Source organism: Oryctolagus cuniculus, unplaced genomic scaffold (assembly GCF_964237555.1).
Source record: "Oryctolagus cuniculus unplaced genomic scaffold, mOryCun1.1 SCAFFOLD_64, whole genome shotgun sequence".
NCBI lineage: Eukaryota > Metazoa > Chordata > Mammalia > Lagomorpha > Leporidae > Oryctolagus > Oryctolagus cuniculus.
The window spans coordinates 544,615-559,635 of record NW_027208232.1 but is presented as its reverse complement, the minus strand read 5'-3'; the positions used below and the strand labels follow the sequence as shown (position 1 = coordinate 559,635).

Genomic DNA, 15,021 nt, shown 5'->3' with positions numbered 1-15,021 from the left:
TGGATTGGGAGAGGAGCAGCCAGGACTTGAATTGGCACCCATATGGGATGCTGGCATCACAGGACAAGGATTAACCTACTGTGCCATGGTGCCAGCCCCTAGATTTCATCTTAATTTTTCTTTAACTTTTGGAAAACAGTAATTTAACAAGGCCCCATGTTCCTGGGTAGGACAAGTGATTTTTATTTTAACGTGACAAATAATTATAGAGACTAAAATTTATTTATTTTTTTCAGTGGCAACTGTTTTTCTTTTTTTAACTTTTATTTAATAGATATAAATTTCCAAAGTACAGTTTATGGATTACAATGGCTTTTTCCCCTCCATAACTTCCCTCCCACCCTCAACCCTCCCATCTCTCACTCCCTCTCCCATTCCATTCACATCAAGATTCATTTTCAATTATTTTTATATACAAAAGATCAATTTAGTATAAATTAAGTAAATATTTCAACAGTTTGAACCCACACTGAAACACAAAGTGAAAAATACTGTTTGAGTACTAGTTATTGCATTAATTCACATTGAATAGCACATTAAAGACAGAGATCCTACATGAGGAGTAAGTGCACAGTGACTCCTGTTGTTGACTTAACAAATTGACACTATTGTTTATGGCATCAGTAATCACCCTAGGCTCTTGTTATGAGTTGCCAAGGCTATGGAAGCATTTTGAGTTTGCCAACTCTGATCTTATTTAAATGAGGTCATAGTCAAAGTGGAAGTTCTCTCCTTCCTTCAGAGAAAGGTACCTCCTTCTTTGATGGCCTGTTCTTTCCACTGGGATCTCACTCGCAGAGAGCTTTCATTTAGTGGTTTTTTTTTTTTTTTCTTTTTGCCAGAGTCTCTTGGCTTTCCATGTCTGAAATACTCTCCTGGGCTCTTCAGCCAGATACGAATGCTTCAGGGCTAATTCTGAGGCCAGATTGCTATTTAGGGCATCTGCCATTCTATGAGAGACTAAAATTTAGTGTTCCATACCAAACAATGAACTAAAAGTTTTACATGGGTTATCTTATTTAATCTCTCCAGCAACTCCAGGATCCATTTTACTGATATTTGATTGCTTATGACAGGTATGAGGAAAATAATTCAACAGCAATGAATCTGTCATCAAGAACATGGTGGGTAATTAACCAAGATGTCCCTCATCAAATAAATGGATAAGGAAAATGTGGACATACAATAGAAGATTTGTCAGTTATAAGAATGCAATCCTTTTATTTACAGCTAAAAGTTGGAATTGGAGGACTTGATGTTAAATCAAATATGTCAGCCACAGAAAGACAAACAACACATGTTCTCTCTCACATGTGGAAGCTAATATAAACCACAGATTGATGAGCCCTGGAGACTGTAGGTTGAGAGGTGGAGGGAAAGGTAGTGGGAGGTTGGAAAATGGGAGCCAGATAAAAATCAGGTCTGAGTTCCCAGTATCACATAGCACAGCAGGGTAATGATAACCTAGTAGATATTTTATGGGTACATACAAGAAAGTAGCTCAAAGACTCGAATCTTAAAAATGTCAGCAAAGGGGAAGTTTTGATTACTCTGGGTTTACCAGTACACATTGTATACATGTAGTGAAGTAATATACTGTACCCCATACATTTGTACAAGTATTCCTAATTTAAAGTTATTAATTTGAAGTATCACTCCCAACCTAGTGCATTATCATCAAGTTCTCCAGTTAGGGTTCATTTTCAATGAAAGAGATGGCATTACAAATTAACATATTTATAATATGTACATGTACATATAAATACTGCATGGTTTACATATTATTTGATATTAAACACATATGTGCCATATAGGATAAAGATAAAAGATAATCTTATCAACCTTTGAAATCATGCACACACACATACATGCAAGTACATGTGTTATGAAAATCAAGTAAACATATCATCTAACGCACATTCCTATAAATAATTAGTTATATGGATAATATATTCTCTGACTATTGACAGCTTACTTTCATAATTCAGTTTTTCAGATGACAGACTCTAGTAAGAGCTCAAATAGAAAATAAGCAGAATCTAATCTTACAATATTTATCTTTAACATATCCAAGAATATTTATTATGTACCACTTTACTTTAGAAAATGAAAGAAATCTCCAAAACACTTACACAGAGTAATATTTCCTGGAACTTTTAAAAATACTTAGTTATTAATTTAGTTTTAATTGCCAATACAATAATGTATTATATAGGGAAAAATTTCATCCAGAGTAAAGATATCTGCATAGTTTTGTCACAATAAATATAAAAGAATTGCATAAATTTATAGTAGTTTACAGTTTAACAAATAAGTTCACAAAATACAAGACTGCTTATGGAAAACACTTTTACCCAATTAAGTACAAGGAAAGTTACATACCAGACCTCAGCCTTATCCATTTTAGTGAACTACCAGATGGCAAATGTACAGAGAGCTGGCTAGTGATCTGTGTTTTCTCAAGCAGGACCCCAACGCGTCTCAGAGAGTGTAGTGAAATGATGGAAGGTGCAGAGTGATAACTCTGGGACTGTCTTCTTGAGATCAGTCAAACACTTTATTTTTCAAGCAAGTTATATAGAAGAACCTGGTAATGAGGCTTTACAAGGAGGCTTTGTTTTCCACAAAACTGCAACATAGATTAGTAAGAACTTAGGGTGTGGGAGAGGAAACAAATGCAGACATGAGATCATCCACAATATTGAGAAAGAAGGATGCTGTGGGTTTCTCATATAGCCAACTTCCCTATTGTTCCATGCAGCATTCTGTGAATCTAGGACAAAGTTCACTGTGTTCAGTAGCCTCTTCACTCCCTTAAGGGTCGGTTGGATAAGTGCAGACACAGAGCCTCCTACTGGTCAATACTGTGGCTGTCTTGTTCTCCACCATAATTGAGACAATGTCTCTTCAAGGGTGTTTTCATAAAAGCTTGTTTCCATGGCAGATTTTGGTCACCTGCTATGTTTAAGGCCAAAAAATCACCATACAAGAGCTATTACCCAGGTCATGTTTATAAGTTTGTCTTTATGTACATTATACATATTTAAGTGCAAGGTAGAAGTCATGTAGTAAAATTTTGTGTAAAGCATTTTTAAAACAGTAATCTTTCCTATTGAGCTGCCATAAATATTAATGATCACAATTTTCAAGTGTTTGTAGAGCTAATTTCTCTATTTCAGATAAAGATTCTTTGAAATATATAGTTTCATTAAAGACAATGATGTAAAATTTAGGTATAATGTGTGGGAGGAACTGAAACCATCATTTTCATTCCCTAGCAAATAAAGTGATCATTTACCAGGACTCACAAGCTATGAAATCATTGAAAGGTACTGTTAAAACCCTGGGATCAAAAAATTTTACCACATTCTTGTGCTAGATCTTCACAGTTGTGACATTGTTTAAATTCCATAATCCATCCCCAAGAGGAGCCCACTCAAAGCAAAATTACAATTAATCCATCCATTATAATATGATCCATCCATAGACTATATCTTATCTTGATACATTCATCACACAATTTTTGGAAGGGCTTGTTCTGCCAGCAAGAATTCCTCCCTACAGTAGATATTGTTTCCCATGTGCACATTGATTCTGTCTTCAATGCTATATCCAGCAGGAGAGGCTTCCTACAGAACACAAGTGGAGCCATTCTCTCCAATTCTGTGGGAGCACTCTGTTGGGGTCAACCCAGGGTATGAGTTCATTTGGGGGGAGCCTGAACAGCTGCTGATCACTCAGCATAATCAGATGGTCCAGTTCATGCTTGATGAGAACATGACCATAACCTATCATTTGCTTTGTTTTTCTGGGAAACAGCTCCTACAAGCTCTGATTGCAGGTCTACAGGTGTCCCTTGCTGCTGAGCTGTAAGTGCTGAGGAACTTGGAGATGACAGACACACAGTGGCAGTGATCTCACCTATCATGGGGAAGATCTAGGTGTAGATGGGCTGCATGGAGGAGAAGAAGGGATGCATGCAGCCCAGAAGTAGGATGGATATGTGGTGGAGGCCTGGGTGTAGAACTGTTAAATGGGGGCATTCAGGTTTAGAAAAGAAGTCTTGGAGTGCCTGGGGGATAGAAGGGGTACATTGGGGTGCTTGGGTGTGGAAAAGATGTGTGGGAATACCCCAGTGTTGATAGAATGCATAGGGGCATCTGGGTGTAGAGGGTTATTGGAGTTGATCTGGGTGTAGAAGGGATGTGTCTGGGTTCCTGGGCCTAGAAGGGATGCATAGGGGAGGCCTGGATATAGAAGGAATTTGTACATGTGCACGGGTATAGACAGTAAGTGTGGGGGCACCCAGGATTGCTCAGGTGTAGAAGGAAATCAAGGGGGAAGGCCCTAAATGGCCGGGCTTCATGGAGCAGTGGCCCTAATTCCCTCACACATAATAAAGTTGACAAGAAGAGTTGGAGTGTGGGGATGAGGGATTTTCACTCTTTCTTTAGAATAAAAATTTTGATGGAGCTGGCACCTGTAGTAGGTTAGAGTGCCTGAAATACCAGTATCTCATATGGGTTCTGCTACAAATTTCAGCTGCCCCTCTTCTGGTCCAGCTCTCTGTGCTGTGGGTACTGTTTTCTGTCCTGGTGCCCCACATCCAATCCTAACATACCTGGGGAAGCAGTGGAAAATGGCCCAAACTTGGGTCCCTGAACCCACATAGATATGAAAGCAACTGCTGGCTCCTGGCTTTGATCAGCCCAGCTGAGGTGTGAATCAGTGAATGGAAGACCATTCTCTCTGTCTCTCCTATCTATAATTCTGTCTCTCAAATACATCTTTAAAAACTTGAAAAAAAAAAACAGTTATTTTCAGAGCTGGCACTATGGCACCACAGATTAACACCCTGGCCTGAAGCGCTGGCATCCCATTTGGGCGCCAGTTCGAAACCCGGCTGCTTCACTTCCAGTCCAGCTCTCTGCTATGGCCTGGGAAAGCAGCAGAATATGGTCCAAGTGCTTGGGCCCCTGCAGCCACATGGGAGACCTGGAAGAAGCTCCTGGCTCCTGGCTCCTGGCTTCGGATTGGTGCAACTGCGGCCTTTGCAACCAATTGGGGAGTGAACCATCAGACGGAAGACCTCTCTCTCTCTCTCTTTCTTTCTCTCTCTCTTTTTGCTTCTCCTCTGTGTAACTCTGACTTTCAAAAATATAAATAAATCTTTTAAAAAACATTTATTTTAAAGACAGGAGTGGTGGAAGAGAGGAAGAGGCAAGCAAAAGTGGTCTAGTCACATCACTCCAACACCACCCCCACACTAGCTGTCACTGCATTCTGCTCTGTAGCCTCTAAATCCATGCAGGTGGATTGGAAGTGGAATTCAGTAAAGCACCAAAAACTAATGGTTAAGGATCAGTGCGCAACCCAGAGGACACTGTGTGTGCTTGGCAGTCAATGGCATAGTGTGGACAAGAGTGCAGGCTCCTCCCTGGCGTGGCCTTGGTGCATTTATGATAGTGGTCCTGCCTCATGGATCCCAAGTCATAATGTGTTCACCTGTTTAGTTCATTCAGTATTGACAACAACTGTCAGGTAATCTGGTGTAAAATGAGCTTGGCTCAATTCCCAGAGCTGGGTGTGTTGTGGGCATAGGAACATATCTCTAGGGTATCCCTGGGGTCTGTCAATTAAGTGAGGATCTGGGAAACCAGTGTCTTGCACATGGGAAAGAGATATTCCTGCCCTGGAGTAAGCCCTGGCCTGGGGATGTGTGGTGTGGGTCAGTCCTCCCCCTACATGCTGGCAGTTGCCTCTCCTATGGCTCTGTAGAAAGGGGAAAAGGGTGAGAGACTTCTCTGTGAGTTCTGCTCAGAAAATATAGGCCACAAGCTGTGTTTCCCTCCCCTATGCCTCAGTTTGCCTTTCCTAAAATGGAAATGCTCTCTGCCTTTTGATTTTGAGTGCAGAACATGCTGGGCCATGCCTTGTTCCTTCTAGGGTGTCAGTCACTGTTGATGCTTCACTTTAGCTGTCCCGATTTCTCTATTGCCCAATGTTTGTGTAGGCCCAGTGATGGAGCTTTTTTGATTTCAAAGGATGAATCCTAGAGGTGTGGGGCTTAACTTTTCTTCTCCACAAGTCCCTATACTTGGCTGACTCCCTGGCCCTTCCAAAATATTTTAATTACACAAGAGCCAACATTTTCCAGAAATACTAAGCCAAGTGGTTTGCCTAAACCTTTCAGAGCTGCTTCTTCTTCTATCAGCTGCATTCACCCCAACCACACAGATTCCTGTCATTCCACCTCCTTCATATGGTTGTGTTGTCTACTTCTTGGGGATAGAATCCCATGAGGTGATACTGAGTCCTGGACTTTAGTACTTTCTTATATTTTTAAAATGCCTGGCTTTTCTTCCCTGCCTCTGTGGCCATTCAGCTGGTCTGTTTGGAACAAAAAGCCTATGGAGGTTGCCTCTTCCAGCAATGGGACCTTGTCTGTGACACATCCACTGGTTCCCAAGGACCTGTGACCCTGTGCTGACTTAGAAACAGAGTCCCAGGTGGAACAGCTTATCTGCTGGGCCCTCTTTCTTTTGTGTCTGGCACTTAGGGACTACTAGTTTGAGTGCTGGGAATGCCAGAGACAAGAATGCCTCACCCCATGCCTCTGATCTCCCCCTTTCCCTGCACACTGGCCCACTATTAGTGTTAATGATCTGCTAACATCTCTGAAAGTACCACTTTCTTTTCCTGTAGGGTCTCCAGCCTGTCTCACTGGCTCTGCCTGTTCCTCCAAATTAAGGACTTTTGTGAAGAAGAGGGGGTAAGGGTAGAGATAAGGCCTGTAGGGCTGATGAGCTCATGAACAAAGGAAGTGTCTAGGTCCCCCCAATGCAATCTCTATGCTGGCAGACCCATTCAGTGTAGGCAAGGGTATCCAAGTATCCACTGTGGGCTCAGGATGCTTTGGGGAAATCATTTTGGATGCCAAAGAGACATGGGCTCTCTGCATACACCTCTGATGATGGATTCTGTATCCTCTTAGAAACCCTTCTTTCAAACTATCTCTTGTGACCTGTGCATTATAGATCTGCCTTTGGAAATACATAAGATGGCTTCCTAGAGTAGTCATCGAGGAGCTTCAAGTTGAAAACACAGTTCTGGTATTCTTCTCCAGATTGAACAACTGCAGCTGGTCCTTGTAAATTCATGTGAGTCCTCTGTGACCCCTCAGAGGACCCTGGAATGGGGGCAGCTGCACAGGGAAAGTCCTGTCTCTGCACAGGGTTAGGCCTTTTGCAACCAAAGAGCTCTCACAAGGCCACTTCCTCTGCATTGTGCAGCAGATGAGAACACACGCTCGGGCCACATCAAACCAGTGCGTGGTACTTTGTGGATTTAAGTATGACCCTGTAGTCCTCATGGACCTCAGTTTTGATCCCTTTGTAAGGTGGAACCATTCATTCCTACTGTCCATCTTTCTCAGCCAGCAGCCCCTGAATCACTCCCCCATTTTCTATCCCTTATTAGCCTTCAGAGACCATAAGTAGGCATTTTCTTTAAAGTAGATTTCATGATCCTCTTCTCCTCAGCCCAAGGTGGCCAAGATGAGTGGTCTCCCAGAGGGTACAAAAGGCTGCCATTTGAGATGAAATTTTTTTTATTTTACAAAAGAAATAACTTAATTTTAATATATGCAGATGGAATTAGTAAATAGCAGATGTACATATCCATATTCATGCATTAGGGCTCACAAAGTTTGCTATTCAGGACCATGATCTGGAAAGCCTGAAAAGCTCTGGCCAGTCTAGGCCCCACAAGCCAAATTCAGTCTCTTTGCATCCATTCCAAAACATTCCTGGCCTAACTCTTGAAATATATCTTATATTTTCATCAAAGAACTCTGCTCATCAAATGCACCCAAAATGACATCCTGGACTATGGTGTTAGCTGCCACAAAGTCTCCAGAGTCACCCTCATGTGAAGGCTTTTGGTAGAGATTACATTGCCCTTCTCCATCTCTGCTGTTCTTTTTAAAGATTCTACTTATTTTAAATGCTTCTTTTAAGATTCTATTTATTTGAAATACAGAGTGATGGGAGCAAAAAGAGGATGAGAGAGAGAGAGAGAGAGAGAGAGAGAGAGACTTCTATCTACTGATTTATTCCCAAGTGTTTGCAACAGCCAAGGCCTGGCCAGTAAAGCCAGGAGTCTGAAACTCCATCCACGTCTCACACATAGGAGCAGGGACAAAATGATTTGGTCATCTTTCTCAACTTTTTCTGTCAAAGCTTATTAGCATAATGTTGGATTGGAAGCAAAGCAGCTGGGCCTCCAATTGGCACTCTGATTTGGGATGTCAACACTGCAGGTGAGGTTTAACCCACTGCACCATAGAACTGGCCCCTGAAGCCTTGATCCATTGTCATCTTCAACACTGATCTCCCCCAGAGAGCCACTGTGGCCCATCCAGTGCTGCAATTTCCTGGGCTGGCACGGCATCAGGGGTACGCCACTCATGGTCATTTATGTTCATTCCAGCTGCCCTAACCAAGCACATCCACATGCAGCATGCTATAACCTGGGCCTGGGGTTGAGTCAGTGGCTTGCTAGAGAGACAGACACCAGACAAATAATCACATAGGAGAATGTATAACTATCAGTGCCAGTGACTTATGAAGATTTAAGAACATTATGATTGTATCAAAATATAGTCACTAAATGCAAGTTTTCTCATATTTACAACAGGATATATTCTCAATGATTCAAAAATATCAGGAGGAGAGAACTTCTACTTTGACTATGACCTTGTCTAAATAAGATAAGAGTCGGTGAACTCAAAAGGCTTCCATAGCCTTGGAAACTCATGACTGGAGCATAGGGAGATTACTGATGCCATAAACAGGAGTGCCAATTTGTAAAGTCAACAACAGGAGTCACTGTGCACTTACTCCTCATGTAGGACCTCTGTCCTTAATGTGCTATACATTGAGATTTAATGCTATAACAAGTACTCAAACAGTATTTTTCACTTTGTGTTTCTATGTGGGTGCAAACTGTTGAAATCTTTACTTAATGTATACTAAACTGATCTTCTGTATATAAAGAAAATTGAAAATGAATCTTGATGTGAATGGAAGGGGAGAGAGAGCGGGAAATGGGAGGGTTGCAGGTGGGAGGGAAGTCATTGGGGAGGGGGGGAAGCCAATGTAATCCATAAGCTGTATTTTGGAAATCTATATTCATTAAATAAAAGTTAAAAATAAATAAATAAATAAAATGTAAAAATAAAAAAAATCAGTGTAGAAATTAAATCAGGTAATTTTCCTTTCGATACTTAGTTGAAATCTCCTGGCATAATAATAAGACAGCAAGGAATGCAATATTCAGGTAACTGAGTAAAGAAAATTTCACAAGCTAGCACTAAAGTTTTTGTTTTTTTTCTTGGGAAAATTAGCTTCCTATTGCACAATGGATTGGATTTAAGGAGGGCCTATGCTTATCAACAGCAAAAGCAATCACATTTGGGTGCAGCTAATTTAGGTCTAACCTGTCCACAGAGGGAAATAAAGATTAGGAAACTTAAAAGATATTAGCTTGAGAGCTGGACAGTCTCCACAATTGCATGAGCAAGGGATGGCCAGCATGAAACTACGTGAGGTGAAGTGGGGAGAATATGCTATCGGGATGGAGTGGAAAGCATATATCACAGGCTATTTAGTTTGCAGATAATCCAAGTGCTAACCCAACAAAGACACTGTTAGCATATCATTAAAATCAAAGTTACCTAAATAAGATATCAGAGGATTGTATATTAGCAGTAAGAAATCTGCACTTCAGTAAGGCTTAGCTTCAATCTTCCTACAATTTTTTTTTTAATTCCTGGTAAGATGTGTGAGAAAAAATATTTGGAGGTTTGAAGTCTTCATGGTTACCTATGCTGTTTGATAATTAGACATTTATAGACTAAATAAGTTCAAGGTGACAACCCAAGATCGGGATTATCTATTTCAACAAATATACACATTGGAGTCAAAGAAAACTGCCTGCATCCTTTGGTAACAATAGACTAGCACCAAACAGTCTCCCTATGAAATCATATAAAATGCTGAATTAATGGTTTTTAAATGGCCCTTTAAAAATAGTGGATTTGCAACCTGCAAGAAGGGATGGACAAATTCCTAGACACAGTATGACTCAATTCACACCAGAAGAAATAAACATTCTCCATAGGTCTGTATCTACAGAGGGAATTGAATCAAGTGGTGTTATTTTCTGAATTGATTAGGATGCTGGTTATGATGCTTGAATCCCATATTGGAGGGTTTCAGTTTCAGTTTTTGGTTCCACTCCAAGTTCTGGCTTCCTGAAAATGGCAGCAATCAATGGCTCAAATCACTGGGTCTCTGCCACCCACAAAGGATAGTTTGATTGTGTGTTTATGATGAATGGCCTTATCCTGGCCTAGTTGCAGCTACTGTCATAATTTGGGGAATAATAAGATGCAATTTTTGTCTTTCAAATAAATAATTTTTAAGAAAATAATTGGACCAATATTACATAATCTTCCCAAATAGAAAGCATCAGGCTCCTGATGGGTTGGAGCAAAATTCTATAAAATAGTTAGGAAAAATCTGTACCAACTTTTTAAATATTTTTCAAGAAAAGAGTCAGAATACATGGTCTGAGGCTAGCATTCCACTATCATGAAACTATACACCAAAATACAGCAAAAGGAATTACAGATCAATGTCTCTCAAGAACATATATGCAGATATACTTAACATAATATTCTCAATTCAATCCAAAAGGTATGAAATTCAAGATGTCAAAAAAATGAAGTTTGTAATTTGATTCATCAGTTACATCAATAGACCAAAAGAGAAACATAATTTGGTCAATTCAATAGATCAGTAAATAAATCCAATATATCAACAGAAAAAAAATACTTGAAAAAATGGAACACATTAATTATGAAATAGATGAATAAATAAATGAAAACTGTCAACAACTAGAATGGAGGAGTGATTTCTTTCTCAATTAATAAAAAGAATTCACATCAACATTTCATCTGACATCAGATAATGGGGGGAAGCTTTCAATTTTACCACTGAGTACAGGAGCAGGCAAGCATGTCCTTTCTCACTTTTCAACATCCTACTAGAAGTCTGAGCTAATGCCATAGATAATAAATTGAAATAAAAGGCACATACCTTGAGGAAGAACATGGTATTAATGCAGAAAGGGCATAATTACTTATATTGGCAAATGCAGAAGGAGTAACAAAATTACTCTTTGAACCAATGGTCAATCATACCATGATTGCACACGCTTGTGATCAATTACTTTCCTACATGCTAGCAATAAATGGCTCAATTTTAAATAAAAGCACGCTATCTTTCATATATGCCCCTAAAATATATACTGGTATAATTCTATAAGTTATATAAAAGTCAGTAGAGTATAACACAATATGTAAAACATTTGTACAAGGAACATTATAAACCTTTATAGAAAAGTACCAGAGAAGAATTAAGTAGTTGGAGATGCAGTCCATGGTAATGGGTAAGAAGACCCAGTAACATTATCAGTCTTTCCTCACTAGACATTTACTTTCAACTCAATCCCAATCAAAATAATTCAACTTATTTTGTGAGCTGAATCAAAATCTGACTCTAAATTTAATGTGGAAAATCATAAGTCCCAGAATAGCCATCAGAACAGTGAAAGAGTAGAACCCACTAGGAGGATCATAAATGTACAACTTCAGTAAATGCTAAAAAGTTACCCAAGAAAGTGCCATATTGGTGAAATAAGTAGGCAGATAAATGCACAACAGAATCAGAAATAGTCTGAGTATGGATAGCAGATCATTGACAAGAGAATATAGACATTATAATGGGGCAAAGATGGTCTTTCAACAAATAGTGCTACAACAACTGGACATCTAACATGATGTAACACAAATCACATATTTCATAAAAATTAACTTAAATAGGCAGAATTATTAACCTACCAGAGAATAGTATAAGAGAATATATGCTGCTGAGCTTTTGATACACCACTGAAGGCATGATCTGAAATAAATGATTGTTAACTGGACTTCATTTAAAGTGAAAAATAGCTCTTTGACAGAGAATGTAAAGGGAAAAGGATGTCCAAAACTTGGAGACGATATTCACTAAATACATATGTGATAAAAGAATACATGTATTATACGAAATGTACAAGAAAATTTTGAATAAGGAAATAAAATAGTAGGCTTAAAATAGTCACCACAAAATGAAAGAGATGGTGAAATTCTCCGACTGCTAGTTCAAATCCAATGCCCAAATATCTAAGGCTGGGCTAGACCAAAATCAGGAGCAGGAAATTCAATCAAGAACTCCCATATTGGTGGCAAGGAACCAACTCCATGAACAGAAAGATTGTGCGTTTCTCCAAAACCACTTTGACGGTGATTTTTTTGGTTCAATTTCACCCGAATTCCACAACACTTTGTCCAGATAATACTGGAGGGAAGTAGAAATATCCGGTGTGTTGTGGCTGTCTCAATCCCAGATCTTGCTACAGCCTCTGTGTTTGTTTGAGTTTTCGGAGCTTTATCTACGGACTTGAAGCTTTTGAATGCATTTTAGCATGTAACCTTTTGTTTTCTGCCGGCAAATGATAACTGGTGCCACATGGAGTCAATTCCTCCACACAATTGAGTTTTCTCAGCAGAACAATTCAGAATCCCGAGAAAACATGTTATTTATGTTTGTAAACATGACATTGGATCGACTTGCTGAACAGAAAGATTGTGCTTTTCTCCAAAACCACTTTGACGCTGATTTTTTGGTTCAATTTCACCTGAATTCCACAACACCTTTTCCGAATATGCCTGGAGGAAAGCAGAAATATCCGGTGTGTTGTGGCTATCTGAATCGAAGATCTTGCTACAGCCTCTATGTTTGTTTGTGTTTTCTTGGCTGTATCTACGGACTTGATGGTTTTGAATGCACTTTAGCATATAACTTTTTGTTTTCTGCTGGCAAACGGTAATTGGTTCCACATGGGGTCAAATCCTCCACACATTCGAGTTTTCTCAGCAGAACAATACAGAATCCCCAGAAAACATGCTATTTCTGTTTATAAACATGGCATTGGATCCACTTCCCGAACAGAAAGATTGTGTTTTTTTTCTCCAAAACCACTTTGATGGTGATTTTTTGGTTCAATTTCACCCGAACTGCACAACACTTTGTCCAGATATGCAAATAGAAAAGCAGAAATATCGGGTGTGTTGTGGCTATCTCAATCCCAGATCTTGCTACAGCCTCTGTGTTTGTTTGTGTTTTCTGGGCTTTATCTATGGAATTGTTGGTTTTGAATGCATTTTAGCATGTAACATTTTGTTTTCTGCAGGCAAACACTAACTGCTTCCACAAGGAGTCAATTCCTCCACGAATTCGAGTTTTCTCAGCATAACAATTCTGAATCCCGAGAAAACATGCTATTTCTATTTGTTACCATGGGAGTGGATGCACTTCCCGAACAGAAAGATTGTGCTTTTCTCCACACCACTTTGACGGTGATTTTTTGGTTCAATTTCACCCGAATTCCACAACACTTTGTGCGGATATGCCTGGAGGAAAGCCGAAATATCCGGTGGTTGTGGCTATCTCAATCCCAGATCTTGCTACAGCCTCTGTGTTTGTTTGTGTTTTCAGGGCTTTATCTACGGACTTGACGGTTTTGAATGCATTTTAGCATGTAACTTTTTGTTTTCTGCTGGCAAACACTAATTGGTTCCACATGAAGTAAATTCCTCCACACATTCGAGTTTTCTAGGCAGAGAGCTTCAGAAACCCCAGAAAAATGCTATTTCTCTTTGTAAACAAGCCATTGGATAAACTTGCCGAACAGAAAGTTTGTGCTTTTCTCCAAAACCACTTTGATGCTTATTTTTTGGTTCAGTTTCACCCGAATTCCACAACACTTTGTCCGGATATGCCTGTAGGAAAGCAGAAATATCGGGTGTGTTGTGGCTATCTCAATCCCAGATCTTGCTACAGCCTCTGTGTTTGTTTGTGTTTGCTGGACTTTATCTACGGACTTGAGGGAGTAGAATGCATTTTAGCATGTAACTTTTGGTTTTCTGCCTGCAAACGCTAATTGGTTCCACATGGAGTATATTCCTCCATGCATTCCACTTTTCTCGACAGAACAATTCAGAATCCTGAGAAAACATGCCATTTCTCCTGTAAACATGGGTTTGGATACCCTTGCCGATCAGAAAGATTTTGCTTTAATCCAAAACCACTTAGACGGTGATTTTTTGGTTCAGTTTCACCCAAATTCCACAACAATTTGTCCGGATATGCCTGGAGGAAAGCAGAAATATCTGGTGTGTTGTGGCTATCTCAATCCCAGATCTTGCTACACCCTCTGTGTCTGTGTTTTCTGACATTTATCTACGGACTTGATGGTTTTGAATGCATTTTAGCATGTTACTTTTGGTTTTCTGCCGGCAAATGCTAATTGGTTCTACATGGAGTCATATCCTCCACACATTCGAATCTTATTGTCAGAACAATTCAGAATTCTGAGAAAATATGCTATTTCTGTTTGTAAACATGGCATTGGATCCACGTACCAAACAGAGATTGTGCTTTTCTCCAAAACCACTTTGACGGTGATTTTTTGCTTAAATTTCACCCGAATTCCCCAACACTTTGTCCGGATATGCCTTTAGGAAAGCAAAAATATCCGGTGTGTTGTGGCTACCTCAATCCCAGATCTTGCTACACCCTCTGTGTCTGTGTTTTCTGACATTTATCTACGGACTTAATGGTTTTGAATGCATTATAGCATGTTACTTTTGGTTTTCTGCCGGCAAACGCTAATTGGTTCCACATGGAGTCAAATCCTCCACACGTTCGAGTTTTCTCGGCAGAACAATTCAGAATTCCGAGAAAACATGCTATTTCTGTTTGTAAACATGATATTGCATCCACTTTCTAACAGAAATGTTGTGCTTTTCTCCAAAACCACTTTGATGCTTATTTTTTGGTTCAATTTCACCCGAAT

At 39.7% G+C, this 15,021-nt stretch overlaps 1 pseudogene; it reads right to left on the bottom strand.

Annotated features, from left to right (window-relative positions):
* Positions 1-3,495: 3,495 nt before the first annotated feature.
* LOC127488948 (protein BTG1-like) lies at positions 3,496-3,928 on the bottom strand (annotated as a pseudogene).
* Between the last annotated feature and the right edge of the window lie 11,093 nt (positions 3,929-15,021).